This window comes from Medicago truncatula, unplaced genomic scaffold (assembly GCF_003473485.1).
Source record: "Medicago truncatula cultivar Jemalong A17 unplaced genomic scaffold, MtrunA17r5.0-ANR MtrunA17Chr0c06, whole genome shotgun sequence".
In the NCBI taxonomy this organism is placed as follows: Eukaryota; Viridiplantae; Streptophyta; class Magnoliopsida; order Fabales; family Fabaceae; genus Medicago; species Medicago truncatula.
Genome location: NW_024340369.1, coordinates 7259 through 29809, shown reverse-complemented (window position 1 = coordinate 29809; position 22551 = coordinate 7259). Strand labels below are relative to the sequence as shown.

The window sequence follows — 22551 nt, the reverse complement described above, 5'->3', positions numbered from 1 at the left end:
ACATCATATGTTAGCACTTTAAAATGAAAGTGCTATTAAATTCTATTCAAAATACTTATTCCAAAGCGTAAAAATGCATACTACAATAGCACTTTCCATGAAAATGCTATTAAACACCAGGCTTTTAATAGCCCTTTAAAAGTGCTATTAAAAACGATATACTTACAATAGCGGCGGCTTTAATAGCACATTTTAGTGCTATCAAAGGGCAAAAAAAGTGCTATTAAATCCCTTTTTTGGCGTAGTGTCTTTGTGAATCATGTCATGAAACAGAGTGGTCATTCCCCTTTGGTAGGTAGCACCAGCATTGATTAGGCCGAACGGCATCACTTTGTAGCAGAAGGTACCCCATGGAGTGATAAAAGATGTCTTTTCTCTATCTTCAGGAGACATTTTGATTTGATTATAACCGGAAAAACCGTCCATGAAGGAGAACACCTTAGATTGAGCAGTATTATCAACAAGCACATCAATATGAGGTAATGGAAAGTTGTCTTTTGGACTGGCCTTGTTCAGGTCTCTGAAGTCAACACACATCCGGACTTTACCATCCTTCTTTGGCACGGGCACAATATTAGCAACCCATTCAGGGTACTCAACCGTCATGAGGAAACCCGCATCAATCTGCTTTTGAACTTCATTCTTGATCTTGAGGGCCATGTCAGGATGAGTCCTTCTCAATTTCTGCCTGACGGGAGGACATTCAGGCTTGGTGGGGATCCGATGCTCCACAATCATAGGGTCTAGACCTGGCATATCTTCATAGGACCATGCAAAAATATCTGGATATTCCCGGAGGAGCTGGATGATCTTCTGTTTAACCCCTTCCTCTAGAGTAGCACCAATCTTGATTTCTCGCTTGTTTTCCTCGGTACCTATGTTGATAAGCTCAATCTCTTCCTGGTGAGGCTGAATGGCTTTCTTTTCTTGCTCAAGTAACCGAGTAATCTCATACGGTATATCATCACCTTCCTCATCTTCGGCTTCATACACAGGGAAATCAAAACTTGGAGGAACCGTAGGATTACTGTGTTCAACGGGTTTATTATGGTTCAACCTGCATATAATGATTGGATGATTTTAGAAAGAGTTTTTTTTTTTTCATGCAGATTTTTGAAATTAATAAGAAAATACAGACGTTTTGGTTTTTTTTCTGGCATTACCATTGTTTCCAAGGGAAAAAGCACTAAAAAAAATAGTCGTGGAAGAAACGACAAAATTTTATTAATCAACGGCAATGCCGAAACAAACATGCCCTTACAGAAAATATCACTCTCGCTTTGGGCAGAGCGAGAGGATTGTTATTTTGAAAACAAAGCATTAAAGCAACAAGACACATTACTCAGAAACATGCATGATTGAAGGAATGTCAATGGCATCCCAATTTGTCGCAATGCCTCCTGGTATAACAAATGCAGGCCTGAGACCAGATCCAATGGCTTCTTCAGAGATAGCATTAACAAACCCTGCACTGTGGAAGACTCCCGAGGAAACCCTTGATGACGGAGAGAACCCGAGACCTTCTTTACGCTTGTTCTCACAGAGCTGTATCATCTTGCCCCAGCCGGCAGTCTGACCTTCTTGGATGGCTCTCTGAGCATCCTTCAATGAAGCCATAGCAGCCCCAGCTTCCTTAGACTCTGCACCTTCAATGGTCAAACCTTGGAAAGCAGTCCCTTCAGCAGACCCTGCTTCAATACAAGAAAAAGAAGACAACTGGCTGACTAAGTATGCTTCTTCACCATGGATTGTAACGAGTTTTCCATTCTTCACAAATTTCAACTTCTGATGTAAGGTGGAAGTAACCGCACCTGCATCGTGTATCCACGGTCTTCCCAGCAGGCAACTGTAGGATGCATTAATGTCCATCACTTGGAAAGTAACCAAGAAATTCTCAGGGCCAATGGTTATCGGCAAGTCTATCTCTCCCAGCACATTCTTTCGAGATCCATCAAAAGCTTTGACCAAGAAAGTACTTCTTCTCAACGGGGTCCCACGGTAGCTCAACTGATCTAGAGTTGTCTTGGGCATTACATTGAGAGAGGAACCGGTATCCACCAACACATTTGATATCATGTCTGATTTACAATTCACCGAGATGTGCAAAGCCAGATTGTGACTCCTTCCCACTTCCGGCAACTCTTCTTCACTAAACCAGAGGTTGTTACAAGCAGTAATATTTCCCACTATGCCACTGAAACGATCTACCGTAACTTCATGGTCAACGTAAGCCTGCTCCAGCACTTTCAACAAGGTATTCCTGTGAGCCTCAGAGCTCAAGAGTAATGACAAGACGGATATCTTTGAAGGAGTCTGCAGCAACTGATCAACGATCTTGTAGTCGCTCCTCTTTATTATCCTCAGAATCTCATCTAAATTTGAATCCTCTATAGATTTGCCTGGCTGGTTCACATCTGTAGCAATGGGTGAAACAACGGTTGGAGTTGCTTCTTCAACTGGTGGAGTGATTGGCGTAGCTACCTTCTTCTGAAATAATGGCGGACGAACCTTCCCGCTTCTTAGCGCTGCAGAAGTCCCTTCGGCAATATTGCTTACTGTGGCAAAGGAGGCTAGAGGCACCTCTACTCCATTTTCTATCATAGTAGCATTGTATTTGTATGGCACTGCCTTGTCCGAAACATAAGGAATTGGTCCTGGCAACCTTATCACCAAAGGCTCAGCACACTTCTTCAAAGGTACACTCTTGACGGGCGGATCGTGAAAAACTGGCACAATCACGCAAACATCACTGACGGTCAGAAGATTATCATTCATCAAGCTTTGGATGTCGTCTTGAACAGCATGGCAACCCAAAGGATCACGGAGGCATCCTAGACACTTGGCATGATCATGACTGAACGGAGAAGCTTTGCACAGCTTGATGTGCAGAGGTACCAGAGGAGTTGCGACGTTGCGGACATCAAGTCTAGGAACTTCCTCACACACTTCGATCATATTCACAGCGGCATGATTTGGAAGAGGATTGTCAAGGACATGTGGAACATTATTCTCAAAAGTCAGCTTTCCCTGATCAATGAGCTTCTTCACGATATACTTCAAAGCATAACACCCCTCGACATCATGACCTAAGGCACCTTGATGAAAGTCACATTTGAGATCAGACCTGAACCTTGGAGGCAACGGATCAGGTGGTGGCTTGCCCTGTCTAGTTGTACAATGACCTCTCTGGAGTAAGGTTGGAAGAAGTTCTGCATACAACATTGGTATAGGAGGAAAAGTTGGTCTAGCATATTGCTGCTGCTGCTGTTGTTGTTGTTGTTGAACCGGCAACTGTTGTTTCATCTGTTGGGCAATTGCATTGACGGGCACTTGAGGCTGGCCCTGTGGCAAAGGGTACTGATGATAAAACGGTGGGAAGAACGGATGCTGAGAATACGGCATATATGGGTATGACGGAGGCATTTGAGCTGCATTGATAGGAGCAACGGTAGCCATGGATTGACCGGCTCCAGCTGACACCATCCCCACTTCCGTTTCTTTCTTCTTGTGGTGTCCATTACCATACCTCTTCGACGCACTTGCAGAAGATTCAGCTTTCTCAAACACAATGATTCCATCCCTGACGGCTTCCTCAAGACGGGTTCCCATAGTGACCATCTCCGAAAAGTTGTTTGGGGCAGCGATGATCATCCTCTCAACATAATCTTTCTTCAAGGTCTTTAAGAATGTCTGGGTCATTTCTTCTTCATCTAAAGCAGGAGTGATACGGGCAGCTGCCCCTCTCCACCTTTGCGCATATTCACGGAAACTTTCCTCCTTTTTCTGAGATAGGGACCTGAGGAACTCCCTATTCGGCTTCAACCGAGTGTTAAACCCGTAGTGGCTCCTGAAAGCGGTGGCTAGCTCATCAAAAGTATGGACATCGTCTTTGCTCAGACTAGTATACCATTCTGCAGCATCTTCCATCAGACTGTCTTGGAAGTAATGGATCATAAGGGAATCATTGTCCTTGTAGTTGCCCATCTTCCGGACATATTTGACAATATGATTTTGAGGACAAGTCAGCCCGTTATATTTGTCGAACTCCGGGACTTTGAACTTTTTTGGAACATCTACCTTCGATACCAAGCAGAGATCCTGGGTTTTAATGGAGTCTCCATTTCCCCTGTTGGCCTTAATTTCCCGTCGGAGCTCTTTGGCGAGTTCTTCCATTCTCTCTTCCATAGTTCCGGTCGTGGCAATACTCCCGTGGTGCGCATTAGTATGAACAAATAGAGGCACCGCGTTCACAATGGGCTCGGTAACAGTTGTTGCAGCTTGAGTCAAGGCGGTACTGATAGGAGTTAAGTTTGCCCCTGGGATCGGGCCACTGTTGGTAGTACCAGAGGTCCCTGCCCCTGTGTTAGCAGTATAGTACAGCGGAAGCCCGTAAGGATACCCGGATGGCATGATAGAGCGGGGATCAGTTGTTACGGTAGGAGTCACATTTGCAGCTGTAGAAACTACAGGAACTGGTTGTTCCTGAGCAGCCAACAGAGCAGTCATAGCATCATGAGCTTTGGCCAATTCCTCCCTTAGAGATGCCAATTCGGTACGAAGCTGTGTGTTCTCTTCCTCCATAGCCCTTTTCTTTCTTCTGTATTCTCTGGTTCGATCGGTTCTATCAGGTTCGTAAACTCTCTGAGCACGAGCCACTTTTCACACTGCGGCAGAGGAACCAGGAGATAGTGAGCACTTGGAAGCCTTTGTGACCAATGCATGGTGCATATGATGCATGATATGCAAATGCAAATGCGAAAGACTCATTTATTTATTTTTTCATCGAAGGATTTTTAAACAAATTAGAAATCTTTGCAAATAATCAAAACTACATAGCGTTCTCAAAAGAAAGAACCAAGATAAACAGATGAAGCCCTCAAGCATAGGAAGTAGTCGGAGGATCATCGGCCTCGGAATCTGAATCACAGTATCTGGCAAAGAAATCTCGTCGTCCTCGAGCTCTCTTGGAATCCCTCATAAGCAGCTCGTCTTTCTCTTCCAATTCCTTCCGGGCCTTAGCTAGCTCTTTCTTCAACATTAGATTCTCATGAGTCTTCTGCTCATCTCTACCATCCAAAGTCATGATTAGATTCTCGGCTTGATTGTACCGAGCTTTCCACACTTGCTTCTCACGACTCTCCATGGCTAGATGCTCTTGATACATATCCTGAGTCGCGGGAAGTAGAGGTAGAGGCATAGATGGAGTAGACGAAGACACGTATCTCATAGCTGGATAAGGCATACCGATCTCCTCAGCTCGATCCATCACCCACTGAGTATAAGCCTCATGAGCGACACCGGATCTCACACCTAGATGCTTCACACTCTTCCTTCGAACCTTGGACCAAGCATCCATGAAAGCCTTCCTTTGTCCGGTAGGAGCATTCGTGTAAAAGAAGAACTCTTGGATTCTTGCCAAATGCCTAATATAGTTCATTCTAGTTATGTAATACTAATTTTATGATGATTATGGACCTAATTAACAAGTTACTTCCCTAAAATAAAGTTTAAATTAAGTTCGTCACCAAAGGAGGAACCTTTGGTGACCAAAAATTATCCTACCTTTTTTTGGCTTGCATTCTTGCCAAATGCCTAATATAGTTCATTCTAGTTATTTAATACTAATTTTATGATGATTATGGACCTAATTAAAAAGTTACTTCCCTAAAATAAAGTTTAAATTAAGTTCGTCTCGAAAGGAGAAACCTTTGGTGACCAAAATTTAATCCGAACTTTTTTGGCTTGGATTCTTGCCAAATGCCTAATATAGTTCATTCTTGTTATGTAATACTAATTTTATGATGATTATGGACCTAATTAACAAGTTACTTTCCTAAAATATTGTTTAAATTAAGTTCGTCTCGAAAGGAGGAACCTTTGGTGACCAAAATTTATACTCACTTTTTTGGCTTGGATTCTTGCCAAATGCATAATATAGTTCATTCTAGTTATGTAATACTAATTTTATGATGATTATGGACCTAATTAACAAGTTACTTTCCTAAAATAAAGTTTAAATTAAGTTCGTCTCGAAAGGAGGAACCTTTGGTGACCAAAATTTAATCCGAACTTTTTTGGCTTAGATTCTTGCCAAATGCCTAATGTAACAGCCCGATTTTTAGCTAGATTTATTTTAATTCCTTTTATTATGTGTTTTATGTGTTTGTGTGTGATTATTCTTCATTGGGTCCATTTTCATGGATTTCCGTATTTGAAGGGTATTTTGGTCATTTAGCGAGTAAGGGAAAATAGTAATTTTGGTGAGAATTATTTTTAGTGTTTAGTGAGAACCATTATTTTACTAAGTTACTAGTGTAGTAATTAATGTTTACCGTTTAGTGACCGTTGGTTATATTTTACCGTTGTTAGTAATTTACCGTTGAGTGTATAGAAACTTTTTAGAATTATGTTAGAATGGGTTAAGCCCACTAGGGTCTAGAATTGAGCCCAATTGAGATGGAGCATATCTAAACCTAAAACTTGGAGAGAAATTCATTCATTCCTTTTCATTTCACAAAGTTAGAGAGAGGTAGAGAGAGAAAGTGGGAGAAAGGAAGAACAAGGGTTAGAGAAAGGGGGACACTTGAAGATTGAAGAATTAGGAGCTAAAGTGAAGCTTAAGTTTGGATTAATCATTATCTAAGGTAAGGGGGTTAGTCTTCATCATAATCATAATTGTTTTGTTTGCAATTTTCTTAGTTTGTATGAAAAAGTGGTTAATTGAGTAGTATTTATATGAACCCAATCTTTGAATTTCATGCTCTTGTTTTGGTGATAAGTTTGAGTATGTTAATTGAATGATAAATGAATTGTTGGTTGTTATCATGGTTTTTGGGTGCCAAGCCATTAATTGGACTTGAACCTTTTGACCGTTGATGTCTCTCTTTTTTCTTGGGAAGGGAAAAATTGAGAAAAAACCCTTAGATTCTAAGTTCGGGGGTCGGTTTTACTACGGGAAGGTGTTAGGCACCCGGAGTAACTATAGTCCTCTATAGGAGCCGTTTTCCTAAGTTGATTTCTACGCTTTAGTTTTATTGCTTATTTGTAAAAAAAGAAAATGTGATTAGTTAAGAATGGGGGTGAGAAGAAGTAGAATTTTGATTTTATTTCGGCTTGGATGAGTTTTGACTCATTGCCTACGTACCCTTTTAAGGGATCAAAACCGTTCGTAGTTCTTACTAAAAAACTTGTTTTTTGTTTTAATTGTTTGATTTTAAGTTTTGAAAAAAAAAGTTTTGAAGAAGGAGATTGGGAGGCTTCATGAGCATTAGATTTAGCAAAAAAGTGAGGTTTGATTAGTGATTAGAAAGAAAGTCTAAATGATTAAGATGAATTGAATTTTTTCTTAAGAAAAAAAAGAAAGGAAAAAAATGAAGTGTTGACTTCATACTTATTATGAAAGTTTTTGAAGTGAAGTTCAATTATTTTTTTGAAAAAAGATGGATTTTCTCTAAGTGTTTAAAACCTAAACGCTTATTTAACCATACAATCCTATGCATACATCTAAGGTGAGTGTGTGCGTGTCGGTGCGTCATAGTGTCCATGGTCCATATTACAAAAATTGCCTAAATACATTCTATGGCCCTTTGCCAAGCTACAAAATAATGATGACAAATTACATCTCTAAATGAATTAAAACTTGAAAAAAAATAAATGCTAGGCTAAAGAAGGTGGAGGGAATACTAAATGAGATGCATGAAACATGGAAATAAACTTGTTAGTCAAAAGAAAGAACATAATAAGCACTAAGAAATAAAAGCATGCAAGATGGCACAAAAAGTTAACAAAATGACATTAAACCCTAAAAACTTAGGTATGAAACCTAAAGCATTCTTGGCCTCTAATTCTCATGCTTTAACAAATTTTGCAAGAGTTTTCTTTATCTCAAGTTATAGCATAGAATTATTGGAAACATGCAAACATGGTTTCATGCCATATTTTCTAGAATAAACTTGGCATTTTATATCTTTCAAAATATGCATATATTGTTCATAAAATCAAGCACTCATGAACCAAATCAAAATAGCAAATCAACATGAAATTAGTGGCACAAATCTCTCATATTAACACGTCAAGTAGCTTTTATTACATATTCTCACATCAAGGACAAATGTGTGAAGAAGAATCCATAACAAATAATTCAAAGAGAATTAAAATGCTATGAATTAATTATACAAAAATTTCATAGATCCTTAATGTTCAAAAATGTCATAAAAACACTAAGAAAATATCAAGAAACATGTGATAATTTTTGGAGATTTTTTGGAGAAAATTTTAAGCATGCAGGGGTTCAAACAGCAAAGAAATATGGTGCAAATAGCAGGAAAACAAACAAAAACGTAAAAGATCAAAGCCCAAACCAAAGGCCCAATACACAAAACTCAGATTGCACAGGAGACGTTAGATTGATCTAGAGGCTGAGAAAGAAAGGAAAAAACCGGAAATAAACCGGACCGGTTCAAAGCTCTATATAAATGCGTCCAGTCCGGTTTTTTTCATTTTTTTTCTTTTCCTTCTCTCTCTTCTCCCTCTAGTGAGAGAAGCTCTCACTTCTCTCTAAGATTCCGGTCATCTTCTCCGGTTGGCATGGCTTTTCCGGCGCGGCGGACGGCGGTGGCGCCTCCGCGCCGGAATTTGAAACTGCTCCGATTCACATTTTTTTTACGTTTTTAAACATCCTTTTTTATGTGTTACTCGAATCCGAGCTTAGATTTTTTAAAAAAAGCTTGAATCGGAGTAGATCTGAGTTTGAACTTCGATGAAACTTTGGAACAAAAACGGAAAAGGAAAGAGAGAAAGAAGTGAAGAGGATTACCTCTTTGTTGCTTTTGGCTCACGAACGTGATTCTTGGTTTTGGCTTGGCTTGTTGCGTTCGAATCCACTGCTTTCTTCTTCTCCTTGCTCACGACACGTTCGTGCTTGCTTCTGTTGCTTGCGTTGTTTCGCACTGGCTTCTGTTGCTTGCGTTGTTTCGCACTTTTCGTGATCGTGCTTGAGTCCGTTGCTAACAGCGATGGATTCGCACTGGAATTGCGAAAGGAACGGTTCGATGATGACGATTCAAGGACGAATCACTGAGAACTGCAGAGAAATCTGAGAAATCTGAGAAATTTTTGTTGAATTCTGGTGAATTTGTGATGAATCTGTGTGTTAGGGTTTGGAATTTTTCTGTGTTCTTGGTGATTTTCTGTTTTCTGATCTAACAGAATAGAGAGAGAAATTGAGAAATCTGTTTGTGATGTGGCATATGATGAATGGATCTCCTGAAAAAATCTGACACTGTTCCCCTTTTATATGCTGCCATGTGTACCTGAACCAATAAAAAAGTGACATCTGGACTGGACTAAAATTTGTGCGAAAAATTGGACCAAAATGCCCTTTGGGGCGCCTCTGCAAAAAAAATGATAATAAAAGGACTGAAATGCAATTTTGGGACCTTAATTGAGGGACCAAAATGCAATAAAAAATAAAATTTGAATAAAAAACGCAATTTGATCAAACGTAAAGTGAAACCAAAATAAAATTGACAAAACGGACTAAAACGAACCAATGGCCTAAATGAGGTACTTCAAAGTAACCTCCCCATGCCAAAATTTCACGTGAAATGACCAAAATGCCCCTAGGGCTAAAAACGACCTAAACAGATTCAAATTGACCTGACACTGACTCAGACGCAAACTTAAAATGAATTTAAACAGGGTTTACTGATGAAATGTCAAAAATGAATTTGAAAAGACTCAGAGATAGTCACAAGGATGAAAATGGGTCCCACTGCAGGAAATGACCAAAATACCCTTCTGTATGACTTTTTGCAAATTTTTGAAATAAACTGTAGAAAAAGCAATGTAATGATTCAGAGACACTTTTGAATGACTTACAAGACAAGTAAAGACATTTTGAAAGGTTTTATGCAAGAAAAACATAGGTAAAAATGTGATTGAAAACACTGCGTAGCAGAGACAAATTGAACTGTGCAGTTGAAATTTGACATTTGACAAAGTTTGAAATGAAATTGGGCCCAGTATTTTTAGGTCCAAAAACAGGGTATAACATTGGTGATGCAATAACATGTTCATAATGTGTGAAAATGGGTAGTTGTGAAATTATGCTTAATTGATGAACTATGAAATGTTGTTGCTGAATTGAGGTGAGAATCAAGTTTCAATTGATGTTGTTGTTGCTGATACATGTTCTTGTTTATGATTATGGCTTGGGTGTTCATATATCATGATTGTTGTTGAGAAATGGATTGTTGTTGGTGGTTTTGTGAAATTGGTGAATTACGACATGTTGTTGTTGAAATATGATGGAATGCATGATCATAAGTTGTGGTTGTGGTTAATTGTTAATGATGATCTCATTGCATGACTTGGGTGTGAATTATGTTGAGATGTTGTTGTGAATTGTGTTCAATTGGAAGAAATGAATTGTTGTTGTTGTTGAAGACTTATTGTTTTGATAAAATCATTTTAACAATTTCATAACTTGTACAAATGCCACGAAACGAGCGATTTCGATGTGTTAGAGCCTCGGGTTATGCCTCGGATCAATTTTGATGATTGAGGACTTTAAACATTCGATTTTTGGTCAAAATTGGCGAAAACCCGCGGCCGAAACACACGATTTTTTGGCTTGAATTCTTGCCAAATGCCTAATATAGTTCATTCTAGTTATGTAATACTAATTTTATGATGATTATGGACCTAATTAACAAGTTACATCCCTAAAATAAAGTTTAAATTAAGTTCGTCTCGAAAGGAGGAACCTTTGGTGCCAAAATTTAATCCGAACTTTCTAGGCTTGGATTCTTGCCAAATGCCTAATATAGTTCATTCTAGTTATTTAATACTAATTTTATGATGATTATGGACCTAATTAACAAGTTACTTCCCTAAAATAAAGTTTAAATTAAGTTCGTCACCAAAGGAGAAACCTTCGGTGACCAAAATTTAATCCGAACTTTTTTGGCTTGGATTCTTGCCAAATGCCTAATATAGTTCATTCTAGTTATGTAATACTAATTTTATGATGATTATGGACCTAATTAACAAGTTACTTCCCTAAAATAAAGTTTAAATTAAGTTCGTCTCGAAAGGAGGAACCTTTGGTGCCAAAATTTAATCCGAACTTTCTAGGCTTGGATTCTTGCCAAATGCCTAATATTGTTCATTCTAGTTATGTAATACTAATTTTATGATGATTATGGACCTAATTAACAAGTTACTTCCCTAAAATAAAGTTTAAATTAAGTTCGTCACCAAAGGAGGAACCTTTGGTGACCAAAAATTATCCTACCTTTTTTTGGTTTGGATTCTTGTCAAATGCCTAATATAGTTCATTCTAGTTATTAATACTAATTTTATGATGATTATGGACCTAATTAACAAGTTACTTCCCTAAAATAAAGTTTAAATTAAGTTCGTCTCGAAAGGAGAAACCTTCGGTGACCAAAATTTAATCCGAACTTTTTTGGCTTGGATTCTTGCCAACTGCCTAATATAGTTCATTCTATTTATGTAATACTAATTTTATGATGATTATGGACCTAATTAACAAGTTACTTCCCTAAAATATAGTTTAAATTAAGTTCGTCTCGAAAGGAGGAACCTTTGGTGACCAAAATTTATCCTCACTTTTTTGGCTTGGATTCTTGCCAAATGCATAATATACTTCATTCTAGTTATGTAATACTAATTTTATGATGATTATGGACCTAATTAACAAGTTACTTTCCTAAAATAAAGTTTAAATTAAGTTCGTCTCGAAAGGAGGAACCTTTGGTGACCAAAATTTAATCCGAACTTTTTTGGCTTGGATTCTTGCCAAATGCCTAATGTAACAGCCCGATTTTTAGCTACATTTATTTTAATTACTTTTATTATGTGTTTTATGTGTTTGTGTGTGATTATTCTTCATTGGGTCCATTTTCATGGATTTTCGTATTAGAAGGGTATTTTGGTCATTTAGCGAGTAAGGGAAAATAGTAATTTTGGTGAGAATTATTTTTAGTGTTTAGTGAGAACCATTATTTTACTAAGTTACTAGTGTAGTAATTAATTTTTACCGTTTAGTGACCGTTGGTTATATTTTACCGTTGTTAGTAATTTACCGTTGAGTGTATAGAAACTTTTTAGAATTATGTTAGAATGGGTTAAGCCCACTAGGGTCTAGAATTGAGCCCAATTGAGATGGAGCATATCTAAACCTAAAACTTTGAGAGAAATTCATTCATTCCTTTTCATTTCACAAAGTTAGAGAGAGGTAGAGAGAGAAAGTGGGAGAAAGGAAGAACAAGGGTTAGAGAAAGGGGGAAACTTGAAGATTGAAGAATTAGGAGCTAAAGTGAAGCTTAAGTTTGGATTAATCATTATCTAAGGTAAGGGGGTTAGTCTTCATCATAATCATAATTGTTTTGTTTGCAATTTTCTTTGTTTGTATGAAAAAGTGGTTAATTGAGTAGTATTTATATGAACCCAATCTTTGAATTTCATGCTCTTGTTTTGGTGATAAGTTTGAGTATGTTAATTGAATGATAAATGAATTGTTGGCGATGAAATAACATGTTCATAATGTGTGAAAATGGGTAGTTGTGAAATTATGCTTAATTGATGAATTATGACATGTTGTTGCTGAATTGAGGTGAGAATCAAGTTTCAATTGATGTTGTTGTTGCTGATACATGTTCTTGTTTATGATGGTGGCTTGGGTGTTCATATATCATGATTGTTGTTGAGAAATGGATTGTTGTTGGTGGTTTTGTGAAATTGGTGAATTACGACATGTTGTTGTTGAAATATGATGGAATGCATGATCATAAGTTGTGGTTGTGGTTAATTGTTAATGATGATCTCATTGCATGACTTGGGTGAGAATTATGTTGAGATGTTGTTGTGAATTGTGTTCAATTGGAAGAAATGAATTGTTGTTGTTGTTGAAGATTTAATGTTTTGATAAAATCATTTTAACAATTTCATAACTTGTACAAATGCCACGAAACGAGCGATTTCGATGTGTTAGAGCCTCGGGTTATGCCTCGGATCAATTTTGATGATTGAAAACTTTAAACATTCGATTTTTGGTCGAAATTGGCGAAAACCCGCGGCCGAAACACACGATTTTTTGGCTTGAATTCTTGCCAAATGCCTAATATAGTTCATTCTAGTTATGTAATACTAATTTTATGATGATTATGGACCTAATTAACAAGTTACTTCCCTAAAATAAAGTTTAAATTAAGTTCGTCTCGAAATGAGGAACCTTTGGTGCCAAAATTTAATCCGAACTTTCTAGGCTTGGATTCTTGCCAAATGCCTAATATAGTTCATTCTAGTTATGTAATACTAATTTTATGATGATTATGGAGCTAATTAAGAAGTTACTTCCCTAAAATAAAGTTTAAATTAAGTTCGTCACCAAAGGAGGAACCTTTGGTGACCAAAAATTATCCTACCTTTTTTTGGCTTGGATTCTTGCCAAATGCCTAATATAGTTCATTCTAGTTATTTAATACTAATTTTATGATGATTATGGACCTAATTAAAAAGTTACTTCCCTAAAATAAAGTTTAAATTAAGTTCGTCTCGAAAGGAGAAACCTTCGGTGACCAAAATTTAATCCGAACTTTTTTGGCTTGGATTCTTGCCAACTGCCTAATATAGTTCATTCTAGTTATGTAATACTAATTTTATGATGATTATGGACCTAATTGACAAGTTACTTCCCTAAAATAAAGTTTAAATTAAGTTCGTCTCGAAAGGAGGAACCTTTGGTGACCAAAATTTATCCTCACTTTTTTGGCTTGGATTCTTGCCAAATGCATAATATAGTTCATTCTAGTTATGTAATACTAATTTTATGATGATTATGGACCTAATTAACAAGTTACTTTCCTAAAATAAAGTTTAAATTAAGTTCGTCTCGAAAGGAGGAACCTTTGGTGACCAAAATTTAATCCGAACTTTTTTGGCTTGGATTCTTGCCAAATGCCTAATGTAACAGCCCGATTTTTAGCTACATTTATTTTAATTACTTTTATTATGTGTTTTATGTGTTTGTGTGTGATTATTCTTCATTGGGTCCATTTTCATGGATTTCCGTATTAGAAGGGTATTTTGGTCATTTAGCGAGTAAGGGAAAATAGTAATTTTGGTGAGAATTATTTTTAGTGTTTAGTGAGAACCATTATTTTACTAAGTTACTAGTGTAGTAATTAATTTTTACCGTTTAGTGACCGTTGGTTATACTTTACCGTTGTTAGTAATTTACCGTTGAGTGTATAGAAACTTTTTAGAATTATGTTAGAATGGGTTAAGCCCACTAGGGTCTAGAATTGAGCCCAATTGAGATGGAGCATATCTAAACCTAAAACTTGGAGAGAAATTCATTCATTTTCATTTCACAAAGTTAGAGAGAGGTAGAGAGAGAAAGTGGGAGAAAGGAAGAACAAGGGTTAGAGAAAGGGGGAAACTTGAAGATTGAAGAATTAGGAGCTAAAGTGAAGCTTAAGTTTGGATTAATCATTATCTAAGGTAAGGGGGGTTAGTCTTCATCATAATCATAATTGTTTTGTTTGCAATTTTCTTAGTTTGTATGGAAAAGTGCTTAATTGAGTAGTATTTATATGAACCCAATCTTTGAATTTCATGCTCTTGTTTTGGTGATAAGTTTGAGTATGTTAATTGAATGATAAATGAATTGTTGGTGATGAAATAACATGTTCATAATGTGTGAAAATGGGTAGTTGTGAAATTATGCTTAATTGATGAATTATGACATGTTGTTGCTGAATTGAGGTGAGAATCAAGTTTCAATTGATGTTGTTGTTGCTGATACATGTTCTTGTTTATGATTATGGCTTGGGTGTTCATATATCATGATTGTTGTTGAGAAATGGATTGTTGTTGGTGGTTTTGTGAAATTGGTGAATTACGACATGTTGTTGTTGAAATATGATGGAATGCATGATCATAAGTTGTGGTTGTGGTTAATTGTTAATGATGATCTCATTGCATGACTTGGGTGTGAATTATGTTGAGATGTTGTTGTGAATTGTGTTCAATTGGAAGAAATGAATTGTTGTTGTTGTTGAAGACTTATTGTTTTGATAAAATTATTTTAACAATTTCATAACTTGTACAAATGCCACGAAACGAGCGATTTCGATGTGTTAGAGCCTCGGGTTATGCCTCGGATCAATTTTGATGATTGAGGACTTTAAACATTCGATTTTTGGTCGAAATTGGCGAAAACCCGCGGCCGAAACACACGATTTTTTGGCTTGAATTCTTGCCAAATGCCTAATATAGTTCATTCTAGTTATGTAATACTAATTTTATGATGATTATGGACCTAATTAACAAGTTACTTCCCTAAAATAAAGTTTAAATCAAGTTCGTCTCGAAAGTAGGAACCTTTGGTGCCAAAATTTAATCCGAACTTTCTAGGCTTGGATTCTTGCCAAATGCCTAATATAGTTCATTCTAGTTATGTAATACTAATTTTATGATGATTATGGACCTAATTAACAAGTTACTTCCCTAAAATAAAGTTTAAATTAAGTTCGTCACCAAAGGAGGAACCTTTGGTGACCAAAAATTATCCTACCTTTTTTTGGCTTGTATTCTTGCCAACTGCCTAATATAGTTCATTCTAGTTATTTAATACCAATTTTATGATGATTATGGACCTAATTAACAAGTTACTTCCCTAAAATAAAGTTTAAATTAAGTTCGTCTCGAAAGGAGAAACCTTCGGTGACCAAAATTTAATCCGAACTTTTTTGGCTTGGATTCTTGCCAACTGCCTAAAATAGTTCATTCTAGTTATGTAATACTAATTTTATGATGATTATGAACCTAATTAACAAGTTAATTCCCTAAAATAAAGTTTAAATTAAGTTCGTCTCGAAAGGAGGAACCTTTGTTGACCAAAATTTATCCTCACTTTTTTGGCTTGGATTCTTGCCAAATGCATAATATAGTTCATTCTAGTTATGTAATACTAATTTTATGATGATTATGGACCTAATTAACAAGTTACTTCCCTAAAATAAAGTTTAAATTAAGTTCGTCTCGAAAGGAGGAACCTTTGGTGACCAAAATTTAATCCGAACTTTTTTGGCTTGAATTCTTGCCAAATGCCTAATGTAACAGCCCTATTTTTAGCTAGTTTTATTTCAATTACTTTTATTATGTGTTTTATGTGTTTGTGTGTGATTATTCTTCATTGGGTCCATTTTCATGGATTTCCGTATTAGAAGGGTATTTTGGTCATTTAGCGAGTAAGGGAAAATAGTAATTTTGGTGAGAATTATTTTTAGTGTTTAGTGAGAACCATTATTTTACTAAGTTACTAGTGTAGTAATTAATTTTTACCGTTTAGTGACCGTTGGTTATATTTTACCGTTGTTAGTAATTTACCGTTGAGTGTATAGAAACTTTTTAGAATTATGTTAGAATGGGTTAAGCCCACTAGGGTCTAGAATTGAGCCCAATTGAGATGGAGCATATCTAAACCTAAAACTTGGAGAGAAATTCATTCATTCCTTTTCACACTACAACATTTTGACCCTACGACAACACCTAAATTTTGGAAGGTAAAAAAACCGTTTTGGTAGAGTCCCATGAACAACGATTTTCTGATTATGTTGTAATAGGGTATAATATTTTTTTCAATTTATTCGTAACAACTCGAAAGCGTTGTGGTATAAGAAACGAGAACGGATTTTTGTTTGTTATTTTCGTCAACACGTATTAACCGTTCTAGTATAATTTTTAATTATTTTTAATAAAAGTATGAGTAACTACTTTGTTAAATACCATTCTTAAAAATTATAACAAAAAATCTTAATATAACAAAAAAAATTACTATTTTAAAAAACTAATAATTAGCGCTATTTTTGATGAAAGATAATTTTCCTCAAAAAATACCCAACAACTCTCTAGTCAAAAAAAAAAAAAAAACAAACAATTTCCTCTTAAAAGAAAAAAACACTTTTGTCAAAAAAAAAAAAAAAAACTCAATCAATCAAGAAAAACTAAAACCAAACGCATAAGCTATTCTCAGAAGCTCACTTTCCGTTCAAACGCTCAACCCATTCGAACCTCATAAGCCAAACGAAAATCTCAAAAGATTCAATCCGTTGGAACCCTTAATCTTCTGCGAACTTTCGAAACTCCGAAATCTTCAACCCACTTGAAAAATCATAATTCTTCAACCCATTCGAAAATCTCAAAAGCTTCAACCGATTCGAACCAATTCGAATCTCAGAACCCCTTTGAAACTCATGCAGAAACCATTCGAATCCTCAACCCATTTGAAACCCTTTTGATTGCTCGCACATGTTTATGTATTCTTCCCGACCTTATCAAGGTAAGTCTTCTTTGATTCAAAACCCTTTTGCTGGCTCGGTGTGTTATCGACAATTGTACTGATTTTCGACAATTGTTGTATTTATGTTCTAAAACCCCCAAAAACAACAATATGTATACATCACATATGTAAAAACCACAAAATCTCTATTATTTCGTTCTAAAAAAACTCATACTTAGATTTTTATTTTTGTTAGGTTTTGGTTTTTCTCCTGTTCATTAAATCTTAAATTTATTGTGACTTTGAGGAGATTCTTGAAGAAATTTCAGGTATTGGGTATTTTTTTTATAGTATGCTTTGTTTTTCTTGGTTTAAAATTTGCTTGTTGTGTTAGATATGATGAGGGATATATACATGTATGGTTATTCTTGTAGAGTTACATAATGATCCAATTTATTTCATCCAATTTGTGTTGTTTCAGTTGATTTACTGTTTTAGTTTCATAACTTTTGGGGGTTTTGATTTTACAGAGTGAGATAGCTAAGCAGATGCATTTTGAGTTCATCACACCAATGAAAAGCATGTTGTTCAAGTACTCTTGTAGGTACTACTTGAAAAATTTTTACTTACTTGTTTTATGGTGAAACAGATAGACTACTAGAAAAGAAAAGAGGTCTTAGATCTCTTAACAATAGACAAATCAATAGAAACTTGTGTAAATTGCATGATAACTATTTTTTGTATAAGTTGCGTGATAACTATTTTTTGATTCATTTATTTTATTTTTGTTGGGATTTTATGCTGAAAATTTGAGAATGTTATGTTTTTCATTGTTAGATATTGATTTGTGAGAATGTTAGATTTGGTGCTTTTGATTTCAATGAAAAATTGGGATTAAGAATAGTGAAAACAATTATGTACAACTTAGTGATGATTCTAGTGTTAGATCTATGGCTATATTTGATATCCACATACAAATCTTGATCTTCTTCTTCTCTTCTTCCTTTATGGTCTCTTCTTCCTCTCTCGCCTCTTTTGAAGTTGCCGAAAAACGTATTTATGACATAGAAGGACACGACCTCGACGGTGATGGAGCGCCATTACCAACACCAAAATCACTACTAAAAGAGCCCTTTGTGAGTTATTCTGAGCTTGTTTCCTTTTCAATTTTTTTGTTTCTTACGAAGTTTTTTTTTTGTCAAATCCCTAACTTTGTGATGGTTTATTTCAGTGTTTTTTTCAACTCTCAGTAGGTGAAGATGTTTTTGATTTTTGAAAAGAAGAATCGGTTTCTACAAGCAGCTAATGCTGATTTGAAATGGAAATTTTGGATCAGTTCCTTTTCGTTCATTCTTGATTTTCATTAATTGTATAACTGTAATAGGTTGTTTTTGAGGCAATTGGAAACTGGCTTGAATTATAAAATGATGATGATTTTTGTTATTTTAAGTTTTCACTTTTAAATGCTTTGGGATAGATTTATGTAACCAATGACACTAAGACTTAGCTCCTATCAACCTTGGAATGGTCATAGATAGAATTCTAGTTCTAGATTTTAGATAATTGCATTTCCCTGATATACATATTTTTATGCATTTATCAGTCACTAGTCATTATGATGGAAATCCACTTTATAATAGGACCAAGGAACAACAATAAGAAGAAATTGACTTCTAGTAGTGGGAAGAATTCTTGATAAATTGCAGAGAAAGAAGTTTCCAAAATTGCAAATAAAGGAACGACAACTTGTGTTGGAAGCTGGTGTAGAAGTAATACTATCTGCTAGGGAAATATGTTATCTTATTTCAATCTTATTTGTTGACTGTTTTAGCACACTCTTGATTAGTAGAGTAAATGGTGGGTGCCAAGCTTATTTCAAGCTTATTTGAATATTGTCTGCAAAGTTTTTGTTGATTTCAATTTCTTTGGTGTTCGTTCATATTTTCTAAGACATTGGTTATAGATTTTATTTCTTTATTTAAACATCTCATTTACTTCTGTCTTGTTGCAGTCAAAAATGGAGTATACATAATGCTTGTAAAGGATGCTGGAGATGCTTTTGGACGAAGTCGTTTTGTGAAGATTGACTGCAAGGGATTAGATCCTGGTGATTACAAGAAATTAGGTTCCAAACATAAGGTACTACATAACCAGCTTTCATTTTTTTCTTGTAGATTGCTTATTTTATGTTCTTCCTCTTTTTTCCTGGCCCAAATAAGTTTGATATTTCTACCATATATAAGTCAATAGAATTAATTCAAAGTAGATGGAGTCTACACGTTGCTGAAAAGAATTAAAAAAGATATACTTGCTTATGCTTAGGAGTTGAAAATAGTATCCTTCCGTTTCCTTTGTTGTCATGTGAGAGAGCCACCGTCATCTCCTTCTTCCTTGTAGTCGTTTTTCCTCTTCACATATCGGGAGAGATTTTGTAGAAACCCAAAATCCCCATTTTTGAAAACCTTAATATTCACATCAGTCTTCTAATATAAGATGTAATGCCTTTTTTTTTTTTTTTTAAGAATGATTTTGCTTGTGTTAAAGTTCTGATTTGGGTATTTTATGGTTATTGGTTTGCTAAAATTTGTGTTATTCATGGTGTTTTCTGATATTTGATTCTGGCATATTCATTTTTTAATTGCTTCTTCATAGGTATGTGCTTGTTGGTTGAGGAAATGTCACATGAGAGCATCCAACAAGTATTTGTTTCTACGAGCTTTGTTTTTATCTTCATCAGGAACATTAATAAAAAGTTGCTGTTAATACGTCTCATAATATTTTTCCTACCAAGAAAGAACATGTAATTTTGAAGTTTGAAAAGAGTGGAATACATATTCATGGACTACTCATATACACTCAATGTCTTATAAGCTTTTGTCAGTATTTGACAAGCTTTGATGTTAAACCAACATGTGGCATGCAGGTAAAAATCTTAACTATGTAATCATTATTTAGTATTCACCCCTTGTACAAATTGTGTATTTTACTTCAAAGGCCTGCAACTAAAATTAAATCAAATTAAGTTTAGTGAATTTTATAATATATTATACACATATTTGCTAGTATTCTTCATGGATGAAAATTTTGATCAGCTTAAATACAAAGTTATTGGTGTTAATTTTTTATGATGTCACAGGAACTTCATTTCATTGTTGATGTGTGCAATTTACCAAGAAGTATATGGATATTCAGAGTTGAGTTTGTGGTGTGTCTTGCCAGGTGTGACGTGTCTCTATCACAACTAGTTTATGACTATGTTTGAAACAATGGAGCAATCTCTAATTGATACTAGTTTGAAAAGTTTATGGTGCTGTTATTATGTAACAAACATGTGATAGTTAGAGTGAATTTAAGTACCTTGCGAACATGCCATATAATTGAAGCACTAACATGTTCTTGTTCCATAACTAAATTTTGGAGGTTGTGACTTTTCTCATTTGCTTACTTGGTTTTTAATAATATTTTATAATTTGGTTAATTGGAAACTATAGAATTGTAATATATATATATATTTTTAAACTGTATGTGAGATGTTTCTTTTTCAGTGGCAAATTCTTTTTGAATTGCAGCTATAAGGTGGAATGAATATGTTAATTGAGCTACTTCTTTTTATCATATACTATGTTGCTGTGATACTGGTTTTATATTTTTCTGACTTTGACATATAAGATATATTCTTTTGATTGTGATGGGCTGAGTTGAATTGATATGTTGTGTGTGAACAAACATGGGTGTTGGGTGATTTTGAGTGTTGGATAGTCACTTGTTTAAAAATTGTTTACCTGCTTTCAAATCTATTCTCAAACTGCATAAGTTCCTTTCAAACCTCATAAAAATAAACATATAACTTGTTTCTTTGGTTTTTAGATGAAAAGGGAAAAGGAGTGACACCTGAACGTCAAGAGATTTACATTGAAAATCTAACTCGTTGTCCTGTATATCTCCATTGGTTTCCTATATTGTTGTATTTGTGTTATCTCACCGATATTGCCTTAATTATTTTGTTGCATTTGTGTTTTCTCACTGATTTATTATTATTATTGGCAGGTTAATCATCAATTTTGTAGCCTTCAATGAGGCTCGGCAAGTTGATACATCTAAAGCAAAAAATAAATAAGGTTTTCATCTCTTTCTCTTTGTTTTGATCTGTTTAAGTTTCTTATGATATAGAAAAGTAATAATCTTATGTGCTCAAATATAACATTTTTGTTTACCCGTGTATGGTTCTTTGCCTCTATTTGCTATTACCATGTTTGGAATTTGTATTGTCCAAGGGAATTTTTGTACACATAACTTATTGAACATTTTCATTTTATTCTAGAAGAATATTGATGATATGGACGAAGAATTTCAAGATTTGGAAGAACAAGATGAAGATATATAAATTTGGTGCTTGTTTTTTTGTTTTCCTGATGGATATTGGTGGTCACTTTGAAGATGTTATATTGAATGTGATTAATGATAATTGTCATTATCTTTAAGGGTATTCATTAGAAATCCAAAAATATTATTACGTATGTAATTGTGTAAATGTTACTTTCATTGTGATCAATGATGATCAACAACTATTTCATTTTCTGTAATATATTTATTTAGTATCAGATTACAATTTTATATTAATAAAGTTCTTTTTTTTTATCTATGTTATTGCTTTTTTCAGACTTTATTTTCTTTTTTAATTTATATACGAGACATTTTTTTTTTTTGAAAAAAAAGTGTTTTGCAACACTTTTTGACTGTTGGGGGTACTTATATAAAGGCAATTAGATAAAGGTCTTCCAGAACGGTTTCCGCAATAGCAACGGTGAGAGGCGTAGCGACATCCCCTAGAAAAGCGTTTCCAAAGGATACCTATTGCTACGCTTTTGTTCTTCATAACGGAAAAATAACGTTGTTGTTTTTACCTTTGAAAACCGTTTTCTTTTAAACACTAAAACTACGGTTAATCCCACATCGTTGCCCTTTGTAATGAAAACCGTTCTGGAAAGATAAGACAACGCCTCAGTTTGCCACAGATAGAAAAGCGTTCTGGTAGACAACAGCAACAGTTTTTTCACATTTTGCTACGCTTTTTTGGCGTTTCCGTAAGATGAAAATGTTGTAGTGTCATTTCACAAAGTTAGAGAGAGGTAGAGAGAGAAAGTGGGAGAAAGGAAGAACAAGGGTTAGAGAAAGGGGGAAACTTGAAGATTGAAGAATTAGGAGCTAAAGTGCAGCTTAATTTTGGATTAATCATTATC

At 35.1% G+C, this 22551-nt stretch overlaps 1 long non-coding RNA gene across 4 annotated transcripts; it reads left to right on the top strand.

Moving 5' to 3' along the window:
• The first annotated feature begins 17026 nt into the window (after positions 1–17026).
• On the top strand, positions 17027–21894 carry LOC120577866 (uncharacterized). 4 transcript variants are annotated; one of them, XR_005643826.1, is made up of 7 exons: positions 17027–17371; positions 17842–17915; positions 18353–19450; positions 19964–20234; positions 20448–20530; positions 21359–21429; positions 21633–21894. It is a non-coding gene; the product is annotated as an uncharacterized lncRNA (long non-coding RNA). The 4 variants fall into 4 exon arrangements; XR_005643825.1 differs by lacking the exon at positions 17027–17371 and adding an exon at positions 17572–17640 and having other exon boundaries at positions 17842–17911; XR_005643823.1 differs by lacking the exon at positions 17027–17371 and adding an exon at positions 17572–17640.
• The last annotated feature ends 657 nt before the right edge of the window (positions 21895–22551 follow it).